Source organism: Otolemur garnettii, unplaced genomic scaffold (genome assembly GCF_000181295.1).
Source record: "Otolemur garnettii isolate 467f Iridium unplaced genomic scaffold, OtoGar3 scaffold00043, whole genome shotgun sequence".
NCBI lineage: Eukaryota > Metazoa > Chordata > Mammalia > Primates > Galagidae > Otolemur > Otolemur garnettii.
Window position 1 is genome coordinate 4,751,806 of NW_003852438.1, and position 12,006 is coordinate 4,763,811.

Sequence of the window (12,006 nt, forward strand, 5' to 3'; positions counted from 1 at the left end):
AAAAAAAAAAAAAAAAAGAAAATATACAAAGGGGAACAAAGAAAAGGAATGAAGAAAGCCTATGGGATTTATGGGACAGTATCAAAAGAATTACTGTTACCTTGCAGGATTTAAAGGAAAAAGAAAAAGGGACAGAGGGCCCAGTTAAGGTAATTATAGCTGAAAACTTCCCAAATCTAGGGAAAGATGTAAATATTCAGGTACAGGAAGGTCAAAGGTCTCCAATTAGATTCAACCCAAATAAGACTATGCCAAGATATACTATAATCAAATTGTCAGCAATTTAAGACAAAGAGAGGATCCTGAATGCAGTATAAGAAAAGGAGCATACTTTTTCTGTCTTTTTTTTTTTTCAGACAGAATCTCACTATGTTGTCCTTGGTAGAGTGCTGTAACATCACAGCTCACAGCAACCTCAAATTCTTGGGCTGTAGTGATTCTCTTGCCTCAACCTTCCAGTAGCTGGGACTATAAGCACCAACCACAATGCCCGGCTATTTTTTAGGTGTAGTGGTCATTGTTTGGCAGGTGCAGGCTGGATTCGAACCCACCAGCTCTGATGTATGTGGCTGGCACCCTAGCTGCTGAGCTATAGGCACTGAGCCAAAAGGAGCATACTTTATTTTCCCCTTTCCCTCATCACCACTGAGCACTGGGGACCCTCACGTGTCGTGCGGGGGCTGGCTCCCGACATCTGGTGTCCTATGTGGCTGGCTTGCTACAGCACCTACTGTGCCAGATTGGGATGTGTATGCTGCCGTGTCTCTCTCCTCACAAGACTGGGTCTGTGAATTCTTTATCTGTAGCACCTGTGTTTGGTAAGGACTTAGGAAGCCAGGCTTAAGGACTGTCAGAGATGTCACCTCTTCCAGGGTGCTTTCCTGGGATCCAGAGTGCAATCTCTCCACCAGGAATTCTTGCTGCCCCCACCCTGAATAACTGCATCCCAGTACTTGTGTTTGTTTCTTTTTTTGATCTATTCATATTTATTTACTTGTCTATTGCCTGTCCTACCCAATAGGCTGTCCACCCAAGGGGACCTGGCCTAGAACAGAGCTTGGTATGTGGTAGGTGCTCAGAAAAAGTTTGCCGGATTAGTTTTTGTCTGGAATTTATCCCTATCCATTGACTGTGAGCTTTCCAGAGGGAAGACAACCCCAGCACCCGACAGGATCCTGGGGTCTATTGGAGCTATTACAGTGTGCTTTGGTATCCCTTCTCACCCCATTCTAGACCTCAGAGCTGAAAGGACCTAGATGCTCTCCCAACCTAACCCTCATATAAGAGTGAAGACCCACTCAAACCCCAGAGAGGGAGAATGGTGTGCCCAAGATCACACAGCAGAGGCAGCCTGACACCCATTCTCCTCACTTCATGTCCACTGAATTTTTTTCTCTCTCAGGTCAGTTTTTATGTCTTTTCTCAATAAAGTCTTTCCTTTCTAGAAGCCACCTTCTTCCCCTCAATTTTACTCATTCAGCAGATACATGACTAGGAGTTTTCATAGCAGGGAGTCACTCTTAAGCTAGGATCTAAATTCTGCTTCTCATACCTCCCATCAGAGGGACCTGGGCAAGTTACTCCATTTCTTTTCTTTTAAATTTGTAATTCTGGGCTCAGCGCCTGTGGCTCAAGTGGCTAAGGCGTCAGCCACATACACCTAAGGTGGTGGGTTTGAATCTAGCCCAGGCCCGCCAAACAACAATGACGGCTGCAACCAAAAAATAGCCAGGCGTTGTGGCGGGCGCCTGTGATCCCAGCTACTTGGGAGGCTGAGGCAGGAGACTCGCTTGAGCCCAAGAGTTGGAGGTTGCTGTGAGCTGTGATGCCACAGCACTCTACCCAGGGGGATAGCTTGAGGCTTTGTCTAAAAAAAAAAAATTGTAATTCTGATAAAATATACATAATGTAAAGTTTCCTGTCTTAATCTTTTTAAGTGTGGTTCAGTGTTGAGTACATTCACATTGTTGTGCAACCAATCTCCAGGACTTTTTCATCTGTGAAACTGAAACTCAGAGCCCATTAAACAATAACTCCCCATTCCTCCCTTGCCCAGCCCCTGACACCCACCATTCTTTCTGTTTCTATGAATTTGACTCCAGTAGGTACCTCAGGTACCTGGAATCTATAGTATTTACCCAAATGTTACTGGTTTAGTTTACTTAGGATAATGTCCTCAAAGTTCATCATGTAGCATGTGTCAAAATTCCCTTCCTTTTTTTTTCTTTAGAATTCTCTTCCTCTTTAAAGCTGAAAACTATTCCACTATGTGTATAGATCATATTTTATTTATCCATTCATTAGTTGATGGACATTTATGTTCCTTCCACCTTTTGACTATTAGGAATAATACTGCCAATGGTTCATTTCCTCTAAAGCCTTATTCCTCATTTGCAAAGTGGTATCCCTGTCCTCAGGTTGTCTGAATTACTTTGCCTGCTTTACTCAGTGAGAGGATCCAAAAATAATAATAATAATAATAATTTTTTAAAAAGAAAAGGAGTATATTACACATAAGAGAAATTCAATAAGGATATCAGTGGATTTCTAAGCAGAAATCTTATAGGCCAGGAGAGACTGGGATGGTATAGTAAACAAACCAAAAAACCCAGCTCAGCGCTTGTAACTCAGCAGCTAGGGCACCAGCCCACATACACCAGGGCTGGTGGGTTCGAACCCAGCCTGGGCCTGCCAAACAATGGCAACTGCTACAACAATAAAAAAAATAGCTGGGTGTTGTGGTGGGCACCTGTAGTCCCAACTACTTGGGAGGCTGAGGCAAGAGAATTGGTTAAGCCCAAGAGTTGGAGGTTGCTGTGAGCTGTGATGCCACATTACTCTACCAAGTACTACATAGTGAGACTCTGTCTCAAAAAAAAAAAAAATTACCTGCCAACCAAGATGACTTACTTCAGATGTGTGTGGGTGGCTCATGCTTGTAATCCTGGCACTCTGAGAGGCTGAGGTGGGAGGATCACTTGAGGTCAAGAGAGAGTTCAAGACCAGCCTGAGCAACAGTGAGACCCTGTTTCTAAAAATAGCTGGGCATTGTGGCTGGCACCTGTAGTCCCACATACTTGGGTGGCTCAGGCAAGAGGATTGCTTGTGCACATTGCTGTAGTCCCAGCTACTCAGGACTCTGAGGCGGAAGCATCACTTGAGCCCAGGAGTTTGAGGTTGCACTGAGCTATGATCATCCCATTGTATTCTAATCTGGAAAACACAGTGAAACGCTGTCAAAAAAAAAAAAAAAAAAGCTGGGCATAGTGGCTCACACCAATAATCCTAGCACTCTGGGAGGCCAAGGTATATAGATTGCTTGAACTCGGGAGTTTAAGACCAGCCTGAGCAAGATTGAGACCCGATCTCTATTGAAAATAGAACTAGCTGGGCATTGTGGTACACAGCTATAGTCCCAGCTACTCAGGAGGCTGAGGCAAGAGGATTGCTTGAGCCCAAGAGTTTGAAGTTACAACAAGGTATGATGAAGCCATGGCATTCTACCCAGGGCAATAGAGTGAGATTCTGTCTCAGAAATAAATAAATAAATAATAACTTACTTGACAAAACTGTTCTTCAAAAGTGAAGCAGAAGGTGGTGCCTGTGGCTCAGTGAGTAGGGCACTGGCCCCATATACCAAGGGTGATGGATTCAAACCTGACCCCAGCCAAACTGCAACAAAAAAATAGCTGGGCGTTGTGGTGGGCACCTGTAGTCCCAGATATTCGGGAGGCTGAGGCAAGAGAATTGCCTAAGCCCAAGAGCTGGAGGTTGCTGTGAGCTGTGCCATTACAGCACTCTTCCGAGGGCAACAAAGTGAGACTGTCTCAAAAAAAAAAAAAAAAAAAAAGTGAAGAAGAAATAAAAAAATTTTCTCTGACAAATAAAAGCCAAGCAAGTTTATCCCCACTAGACTTGCCTTATGATAAATACCAAAGAGAACCTGGCATGACAGTGTACACCTGTAATCCCAGCGACTTGGGAGCTGAAACAGAGGATCTATTGAGCCTAGGAGTTCAAGTTTATCTTAGGCAACATAGTGGCCCCACCTCTAAAAATAAATACATAATAAATGCTAAAGGGAATTCTTTAAACTGAGATAAAGGATGTTAACTAGCAACATAAAAACATATGAAACTATAAAACTCACTTGTAAAAGTGAGAAGTCCAATTTAGAATACTCTAATGCTGTAATGATGTATAAATGTATAAATCATTTATATCTTTAGCGTGAAAAGATTAAAAGCCAAAACTATTAACAATAATAATAGGTGCAATAATTTGTTAAGGGATATGCACCCAAAACATAAATATGGGAGGACAGAAAACAAAAGTGTAGAGTTTCTTTTTATGCAATTGGAGTTGGTTTTTATCAGCATAATATAGCCTGTTATACCTATAAGATGTGTTATGTAAGCTTCATAGTAACTACAAAGCAAAAACCTATAAAATAGCCATAACGCCTGTCTAATTTTTCTACTTTTAGTAGAGGCAGGGTCTCTTCTTCAGGCTGGCCTTGAACTCCTGAGTTTAACTAGGATTACACACATGAGCCACTATGCCTGGCGTCTGAGGTACTGTTTGATGATTCATTGAGCTTTTCAGTTACCAGTTTTTATGTTTATTATAATTTTTTTAATTTAAAAAATAATTCAAGTTTAGGTTTCATCCCAGATGGAGTAACAAGCACAAGAGTTGTCCTCTCACCCAAAACAACTAAATGGCAGCCACCTCGAAGGATTAATAGGAACAATTCCCAGAGTTTGAACAAGGAGAGGCAATCATTTCTCTTCCTACCAGCCATAATGAAAAACTTCTTAATTAGTGGGACATCAGGTAGAATACTCAGAAAGGTTTTTGTCTCAGTAGTGAAATAAAATTAGCCCTAGAGTAAAAGCTGCTATGGTCTTACTTAGTGATGATCAAAAGGAAGATTCAAAAGAATCAAATTACAGTAAAACTGTAAGTGGACCCCCAAGGAACTGTAATAAACTGGTCAACATAAGGAACTAGGCCTACTGTACTGATATATACATGTGGTGTATGTCCTGTCTATGAAAATTAGATCAATTTAAGGAGGTGGTCAATGTAGAGAGGTGGTCAACTATGGCGCTTCTATTGTATTTCCAAGTAACTTAATATCTATCGCCCAACAAGATAAAATTTACAATGTCTAGCATTCAGTTAAAAAAATAATAATAATAATGGACAGCACCTGTGGCTCAGTGAGTAGGGCGCCAGGTGGCGGGTTTGAACCCAGCCCTGGCCAAACTGCAACAACAAAATAATAACCCGGCATTGTGGTGGGCGCCTGTAGTCTCAGCTACTTGGGAGGCTGAGGCAAGAGAATCACCTAAGCCCAAGAGCTGGAGGTTGATGTGAGCTGTGATGCAACTGTATTGGCAGACTCTGTCTGGTGAACCTATTTTAGAATTCTGGAGTCTGTTCAAAGGAGTATAGCTTTCAGGGAAAAGCCTATAAAATATAGGCAATTTCAGTCGATTTCAGCCTTTAACATGGTACAGGTACTCATCACTCATCTCCCAGCATCACAGGGAGACAGTCATACTGGAATTCCTAAAATAGCTTGCAGGAGCTAGGGAGGGAAACAAGGACATTGTCTGCCAATTATGAGGGATCTGCGTTCTTTTTTTTTTTTAATTTCAGATTAATGTGATGATACAAACAATTGGGATCTGTGTTCTAATTGTGGTTTTCTGCTTTAGATAGAGGTATAGACAAAAAAAAAAAAAAAAACTGCCATTTTTGCAATCCCCACTGGATGAAGTGGCTTCCAGAGGATTTTTCCTTCACTTTTCCCATTTTTCCCTTTCAAGAGCCAAATGTTTAAGGACAAGGAAAGTCAAAGGCAAATATATAGAGAGGAGAATTTAAAAAGTCACTGTGCATGCCCAGAAAAAGACATGCACTCGGAAAACATCTGAGAACTGTTGTTTCTTTCTTTTCTTTTTTTTTAGACAGTCTCAAGCTGTCGTCCTGGGTAGAGTGCTAGGGTATCACAGCTCACAGCAACCTCCAACTCCTGGGCTCAAGTGAGTCTCCTGCCTCCACCTCCCAAGTACCTGGGATTACAGGTGCCCGCTACAACGCCGAGCTATTTTTTGGTTGCAGCCTTCATTGTTGTTTGGCGGGCCTGGGCTGAATTCGAACCCACCAGCTCAGGTGTACATGGCTGGCACCTTAGCCGCTTAAGCCACAGGTGCCGAGCCAACAATAACAAAATTACAAGGAATACAAAGGAACAGGAAAGTGTGGCCCATTGAAGGGAAAAAAATGCAGAACCCATCCTTGAGGAAGACTAGATGATAGTTAGATAAGAATTTAAAACAACTGCCTTAAAGACAGTCAAAGAACTAAAGGAAGACATGGACAGAGTCAGGAAAATGACATATGAACAAAATGAAATCAACAAAGAGAAAACATAAAAGGGAACAAAAAAAATATGGAGCTGAAAAGCTGAAATTAAAAATTCACTAGAGGATGGGAGGTGTCTGTGGCTCAGTGGGTAGGGTGCTGGCTCCATATACCAAGGGTGACAGGTTCAAACCTAGCCCTGGCCAGCTAAAACAGCAGTGACAACTGCATCAAAAAATAGCCCAGCATTGTGGTGGGCACCTGTAGTCCTGGCTACTTGGGAAGCTGAGGTAAGAGCCCAAGAGTTGAGGTTGCTGTGAGCAGTGACACCACTGCACTCTACCCAGGGTGACAGCTTGAGACTCTGTCTCAAAAATAAATAAATAAATAAATTTCACTAGAGCAGCTCGGCGCCCATAGCTCAGTGAGTAGGACACTGGCCACATACACCAAGGCTGGTGGGTTTGAGCCTGACCCGGGCCTGCTAAACAACAATGACAACTGCAACCAAAAAAATAGACAGGCATTGTGGTGGTTGCTTGTAGTCCCAGCTACTTGGGAGGCTAAGGCAAGAGAATCACTTAAGCCCAAGAGTTGGAGGTTGCTGTGAGCTGTGATAACACAGCACTCTACTGAGGGCCATATAGTGAGACTCTTGTCTCAAAAAAAAAAAAAAATTCACTAGAGGGATTCAAAGCATATTTGAGCAGGCAGAAAGAAAGACTTAGTGAATTTAGAGATAGAAAAATTAAAATTATTAATATCAAGTCTGAGGAACAGGAAGAAAAAAGATTGAGGAAAAGTAAACAGAACATAAGGGACTTGTGGGATACAAGTAGACTGAGATATATATTGTGGGAGTACCACAAGAAGAAGAGGGAGATGGTGGCACCTGTAGCTCAAGCAGCTAAGGCGCCAGCCACATACACCAGAGCTGGTGGATTTGAATCCAGTCTGGGCCTGCCAAACAACAATGACAACTACAATGAAAAAATAGCCAAGTGTTGTGGAGGGCACCTGTTGTCCCAGCTGCTCGGTAGGCTGAGGCAAGAGTATTGTTTAAACCCAGAGGTTTGAGGTTGCTGTGAGATGTGACGACTCGGCACTCTACCCAGGGTGATAGCTTGAGGCTCTGTCTCAAAAAAAAAAGAAGAGAGAGAAAAGGGAGAGATATTTTTAGCATGTAAAGAAATAATGGCTGAAAACTTTCCAAATGTGAGGAAATATGTGAATTGACAAATCTGAGAAGCTTAGTGAACCCAAGGTAGGATAAACTCAGACCAGCACTGACACACGATAATAAAACTGTCAAAAGCTAAAAATAATCTTGAAACAAGCAATAGAGAAGCAACTTGTCATATGCAAAAGATCCTTGCTAAGACTAAGAATTCTCATCAGAAACCTCTTAAGGTTAGCCAAGAAGTCAGTGAATTGATATATTCAAAGTGCTGGGGGTGGGTAGTGGTTCACACCTGTAATCCTAGCAGTCTGGGAGTCCAAGGTGTGTGAATTGCCTGAGCTCAGGAGTTGGAGACCAGCCTGCACAAGAGTGAGACTCCTTGTCTAATACTAGCAGTCACCTACAGCCCTAACTACATAACTATTCAAGAGGCTGAGGCAAGAGAATCACTTGAGCCCCAAGAGTTTGAAGTTGCTGTGAGCTATGATGCTGTGGCACTCTACTCAGGGCAACATAGTGAGATTCTGGCTCAAAAACAAACACAAAAATAACCCCCAAAGTGCTGCCGGAGACAGGGAGTGGAAACACTGACAAGGAAGGAATTAAGACATTACCAGATTAACAAAAGTTCAGGTAATATGTTAGCAATATGAATAAATTAAGATATATGGTAAAGTTAAATGCATAGGCAATGATGAAAGCTTGTATTATTGTAATTTTGGTTTCTAATTTAACTTATTTTGTACAAGATTTTTTTTTTTTTGTAATCCCCAAAAGCTGGGATTACAGGTGCCCGCCACAATGCCCAACTAGTTTTTCTTTTTCTTTTTCTCTTTTTTTTTTTAGAGACAGAGTTTTACTTTGTCACCCTCGGTAGAGTGCTGTGGCATCACAGTTCACAACAACCTCCAGCTCTTGGACTTAGGTGATTTTCTTGTCTCAGCCTCCCAAGTAGCTGGGACTACAGGCACCCGCCACAATGCCCAGCTATTTTATTTTATTTTTATTTTTATTTTTATTTTTTTTTGCAGTTTTTGGCCAGGGCTGGATTTGAACCTGCCACCTCCAACATATGGGGCCAGCACCCTACTTCTTTGAGCCACAGGCCCCTCCTCTAGCTATTTTTTTGTTGCAGTGTGGCCAGGGCCGGGTTCAAACATGACACCCTCGGTATATGGGGCCAGCACCCTACTCACTGAGCCACAGGCACTGCCCCCAGCTAGTTTTTTCTATTGTTTAGTAGCAACAGGGTCTTGCTTTGCTCAGGCTGTGGTCTGGAACTCTTGAGCTCAAGAAATCCACCTGACTCAGCCACCCAAAATGCTAGGATTACAGGGGTGAGCCACCACCCCTGATGATTTTTGTACATGATTTAAAAGACAAATGCAGAGCCTTGGGCACCTCCACTGCCAACCATGGGCACTCTGTCTATGCGCAGGACACTGGCCCAATACTCTGAGTTAAATATGTATAAAGCACCTAAAACAGCATCTGGCATCTAATCAAGACTACACCATAACTGCCTCTGTGTGTAACCAGTAACCAACTATGCTACTAGAAACCCCAGTAATAAAGCGAAATACTAGTGTCTCCAGCATAAAAATGGCTATGTTGGCCTTCAGTTTAAGAAAAGCCCTCCTAAGATTCCTCATAAGGCCATTGCACTTGCCACTGTGCTGTTTTTGATTGGCACCTTTCTCATTATTATACGCTCCTTCTGCTGTACAGCTACATCAATGAAAGGGGGCAGGGCAGACTGAACCATTCCCATCCTGATCTTTGGCATTCTAGATTTTTCCTCCTGCACATTGCCTACTATGTATACAAAGGCTACCAAGGTTACTCCTACAATGACAGTTCAGACTTTGATGACTAGCACCTACCTCAGCCCTGACGTCCCGAAGCCATAGTGGACTACCTAGCTTTGAGGTACTGACCAGAAGCTTTGGCTAAGGCCAAGGAACTATGCAGTCTGCAATGTCTAACAAACCAGAGGCTGGAATCTGTGTCCATCCCGAAGGTGTTAACCGAGCTTACAATTAGCTGATTAGAACACACTCTTATTTTTCATCTCCTGGCATTTGCAAAAGCTCCTGACAAGATTTTCCACGGGGATGTGTATCATGGAACAATACAATGTTAATTGGGAAAAATGGGAGGTTATTCTCTAGTGGAAAGACTGCCACCATCCTCTTTAGAGTTGAATGTTTCTTCTACTTTTTATTTTATTTATTTATTGTGTATTTATTTTTTATTTTTATTTTTTTGAGACAGAGTTTCATTCTGTTATTCCAGTCTGGAGTGCTGTGGCATCAGCCTAGCTCACAGCAACCTCAAACTCTTAGACTCAAGCAATCCCCTTGCTTCAGCCTCCCAAGTAGCTGGGACTACAGGTTCCATCCACAGAGCCTGGCTAGTTTTTCTACTTTTAGTAGAGATAGGGTCCTCTTATTGCTGGGGCTAATCTCAAAACTCCTGAGAAATCCTCAGGATCTCAAGAAATCCTCCTGTCTCAGCCTCCCCAATGAAAGAATGCAGTATGTCGGGGCAGTGCCTGTCGCTCAATGGGTAGGGCATCAGCCCCATATACCAAGGGTGGCGGGTTCAAACCCAGCCCCGGCCAGCTAAAATGGCAATGACAACTGCTACACCAAAAAAAACCCAGGCATTGTTGTGGGCACCTGTAGTCCTAGCTACTTGGGAGGCTGATGCAAGAGAAATGCTTAAGCCCAAGAGTTTGAGGTTGCTGTGAGCTGTGACACCATGGTATTCTACCAAGGGTGACAAAGTGAGACTCTGTCTCAAAAAAAGAAGAATGCAGTATGTCTAATTTCTTATTACTAAGTAACTTATTTTTTGAATATCTCAATATCTTATCCCCTACACTTATCTCCACCTTCATGTTCTAGTGGAAGACTTGGTAAAAGCAAATATCAGTGTGGGTGGATCTATAATATTTTTTACTCATTTTCGTATCAATAGCAACCAGGAACTTTTTAAGCTGCAGAGCAAGTTTTGTTTTTGTTTTTTTTTTTGGTAGAGACAGCGTCTCACTTTATCACCCTGGGTAGAATTCCGTGGCATCACACAGCTCACAGCAACCTCCAACTCCTGGGCTTAGGCAATTCTCTTGCCTCAGCCTCCCGAGTAGCTGGGACTACAGGTGCCTGCCACAACGCCCAGCTATTTTTTTTGGTTGCAGTTTGGCCAGAGTTGGGTTTGTAGTCTATGGAGCCCTACCCACTGAGCCACAGGCACTGCCCCAAGTTTTTTAAATCTAAGCACATTCTCTGTTTACCCATTCTTGGCCAGCTCAGTCTTATGTCACCAATAAACAGCATATGATTTGGGTGGTTATGTCCTTCATAGATCAAGATGTTCTGCATATCATGCCAATAGTTAAGGACTGGACTTTTGCATATTTCCTAACAAAAAATGGAGATAAGGGTTGTTATTTAGAGTTTATAACTCTATTGCTACCACCTTGTCACTCTGCCAAAGACTGAGGGCTAGATTGCCACTGGCTGATTCTGTTGCCTAGCTTGAAAAAAGTGATTTATACTCAAAAGAAATTAAAATGTTAAAATCTAAAACAAACAAAAACAGGACAAGTGCATAACCAAGTATTTGCCTATGTTTTTGGCCATATGATGATGTATTTATGTAATGTGTAACATCAAAATTGAAAGGGGGAGAAAACCAGAGATGTTGGCATGGATGTGGAGAAAAGGGAGCACTTCTCCACTGCTAGTGGGAATGCAAACTAATAAGTTCCTTTTGGAAAGATGTTTGGAGAACACTTAGGGATCTAAAAATAGACCTGCCATTTGATCCTACAATTCTACTAGGTATATATCCAGAAGACCAAAAAATCATATTATAACAAAGATATTTGTACCAGAATGTTTATTACAGCCCAATTCATAATTGCCAAGTCATGGAAGAAGCCCAAGTGCCCATCAACCCACGAACAGATTAATAAATTGTGGTATACGTACACCATGGAATATTACGCAGCCTTAAAGAAAGATAGAGACTTTACTTCTTTCATGTTTACATGGATGGAGCTGGAACATAGTTTTCTTAGCAAAGTATCTCAAGAATGAAAGAAAAGGTATCCAATGTACTCAGCCCTACTATGAAATCAATTTATAGCTTTCATATGACAGCTATAACCCATCTTTCCAAAAAGAATGTATTAGTTTGCATTCCCACCAGCAGTGTAGAAGAAGGGGAAAGGGGAAAGGGGAGAGGGGAGGGGGAAGGATGGACGGAGGGAGGGTAATTGGTGGGACCACATCTATGGCGCATCTTACAAGGGTACATGTGAAATGTACTAAATGTAGAATATAAATGTCTTAACACAATAACTAAGAAAATGCCGTGAAGGCTATGTTAACCAGTTTGATGAAAATATTTCAAATTTTATATAAAACCAGCACATTGTACCC

The 12,006-nt window shown here is 42.2% G+C and overlaps 1 protein-coding gene and 1 pseudogene across 1 annotated transcript in view; one reads left to right on the forward strand and one right to left on the reverse strand.

The window, feature by feature from the left end:
* Window positions 1-12,006, reverse strand: part of FAM186A (family with sequence similarity 186 member A) — a 68,507-nt gene that overhangs the window by 44,785 nt on the left and 11,716 nt on the right. The gene's annotated exons all lie outside the window — the stretch shown is intronic.
* LOC105887038 overlaps window positions 10,095-12,006 on the forward strand; it is a 7,488-nt pseudogene continuing 5,576 nt past the window's right edge.